This window comes from Ursus maritimus, unplaced genomic scaffold (genome assembly GCF_017311325.1).
Source record: "Ursus maritimus isolate PB19 unplaced genomic scaffold, ASM1731132v1 scaffold_22, whole genome shotgun sequence".
Taxonomy (NCBI): domain Eukaryota; kingdom Metazoa; phylum Chordata; class Mammalia; order Carnivora; family Ursidae; genus Ursus; species Ursus maritimus.
Genome location: NW_024424675.1, coordinates 22,714,808 through 22,716,974, shown reverse-complemented (window position 1 = coordinate 22,716,974; position 2,167 = coordinate 22,714,808). Strand labels below are relative to the sequence as shown.

The window sequence follows — 2,167 nt, the reverse complement described above, 5'->3', positions numbered from 1 at the left end:
GGCGCCCCACGCGGTCTTCTCCTGCACCTCGGGCGGAGAAGGTCTGTCAGTGTGCGGGAGGACGGCGTCTCCGATCCGCACGGGTCTTCCCTCTCCAGAGATGCTGTGTCTCCGCCGACAGTACGCGTCCAGGTCTGGGATGGAGCAGCATTCTTGATGTTGTCCTATTACTTTACAACTGGAGCTAGCGCGCCGTAAGGAGCCGGTACCCCGTGGTCTAGAGGAGCACAATGACCGGCGGGAGGAGTGGGGGCTGGTGGGGAGGGAAGAGAGAGAGAGAGAGTCCGCGGCGAGCGCTCGGGATCGCTGAAATGTTTGGGTCGGACAGGTGAACGCATCCTGGAGTCACTGGCGCCCGCCGGGGAGGAAGAAGGGGAGCTTGGGAGGGTGTAAACTAAGTGGTGGGAAAGAGACAAAGGAAGAGTGAAGAGGCGAGATGGTACGGAATATAGGGAGGGGGAGGGGAGAGGAGGGGGCAGAGAGGGTGGGCAGTGCGCCGAGGGGACCGAGCTTGAACTTGATCAAGAAAAGGGGGCCCTGAGATGGGGGTGGGGGGGCCGGCAGAGAGCCGGCCACGTGCCTGGCTTTCCCAGACCAGTGTCTCGCGGGGAGACCGCCCGGGGACCCAGCAGCCCCGCCCAGCGAGGACCCGCGTCTCCGGGGAACCAGGAGACGCGAGGGGGTCCAGGGCTGCCCGAAGGCCCCAGGGCGCGGAGAGTTCCTAATGGTGCCTGAGTCACTTTCTTTGGGCCAAGTCTCTTCTCTCCTGGCCTGAACGCGGAGAGCCGGCGGGCCGGGTTCCCCCCCCACCCCTACCCCCAGACCCGATGACTGCGGCCTCCAGGAGCGAGGGCCGGGCACAGACCCCACCGCCTTCCTTCCTGGGCTCAGCCCAGGGCAAGAATCTTCCTTGAAGCGCTTCCCCCTTAAGAGCGCTCTCCCCCCGGAGCGCACGGCAGCGCGTCCAGTGCGCCCTCATCCCTCCCCCACTACCTGGCCCAGCACCCCCTCCTTCCACCTCCTCTCCCCCCCTCCCCGCCCCCCGGCCTCTCCCTCCTTTCTCCTCTCTCTGGGTGCCTCCTTTTCCTCTCTCTCCCCCTCCCCCCGTGCCCACTCCTCCCTCTCGTCAGCCCCTCCACCTCCTCCTCCTGCTGCTCCTCCTACTCCCCCAGCGTGCGCCCTCCCTGCGCTCCCCTCCCCCCGGCCCCCGCCCCGTGCCCGGTCCCGCCCCCCCTCCCCCGCCTCCCCGTGCCCGGTGCCCTTCCTCCCCCTTCCTCCCTCCCGGCCGCGGCGCCGCCGCCGCTGCCGCCGCCGCTCGCCTGGGCCCTCCCCCTGGCCACCCCCGCCCCCGGGCCGGGCAGTGACGCGCCGCGGCGGTGCCAGCCCCTCTCCCCGGGCGGCCGCGGCGGCAGCAGCAGCAGCAGCAGCTGGAGCTGTGGGGCTGTCACTGCCGCCCGCCCCGCTCACTCGCCGAGCCCCACCGCCAGTCTCCGCCTCGCCTCCCGCCCAGGTACGGAGTCCGGCCCGGATCCCCGCGATCGGGCCGTTTCCGGGCCCCCGGCCGCCGCCCCCCTCCTGCCGCCGGCCGTTGAGCTGCGGTTAGGGGCTGGGGGGGCTGGGGGGTTCTGGGGAGGAGGACTGGGGGGAGCTTCCTGCGCTGGGGCTGAGGAGGGGGGCGCAGGGAAGCGGCTGCGCCCTGGGTGGAGTGGGCTGGGGCGGGGGGCGGGTGAGTGTGACCGAGTGGGGGGGGCGGGCAGAGGAGGTGCACTCTGGGGGCTGTGGGGTGCCCGAGAGGTGTGCCTGGCCGCGAGTGCCGGGGGGCCGCTGGGCGCACCCCACTCCCGGGCCGTGCGCGCCGCCGGTCCTGGGGGGCGGTGATTGTGTGCGCCGCGCCGCGGTATTGTGCGGCGACCACACCGTTTGCAGCGGGCTCGGCACCGCGTCCCGGGGAGGAAGGCGTTCTCTGGCGGCCGGGTGGGGGCCAGACTCGGGTTGCCGCCACCGCGGCCGCCGCGAGAAGGGAAGTGGACTGTGTTTGGGGATCTGAGGACGGGAAGCGCTGAGTGGCTGGGAGGGGCTCCCTGCCTCGGCGCGGGGAGTTGAGACGAGGTTTGCAGAGTTGAGCCCACTTCGGCAGGTCCCTGTCCCTCCCCGGAGGGGACCGGTT

The 2,167-nt window shown here is 71.6% G+C and overlaps 1 protein-coding gene across 3 annotated transcripts in view; it reads left to right on the top strand.

Moving 5' to 3' along the window:
* NOL4L (nucleolar protein 4 like) overlaps window positions 1–2,167 on the top strand; it is a 130,232-nt gene that overhangs the window by 91,017 nt on the left and 37,048 nt on the right. The window contains exon 1 of one of the 3 annotated variants that reach the window (XM_040638156.1): window positions 1,489–1,510. The exons of the other annotated variants lie outside the window; for them this stretch is intronic. The gene's annotated coding sequence lies outside the window, so the exon portion shown is untranslated. Of the gene's footprint in view, window positions 1–1,488; window positions 1,511–2,167 lie in introns of those variants that run through there. 3 annotated transcript variants of the gene reach the window in all.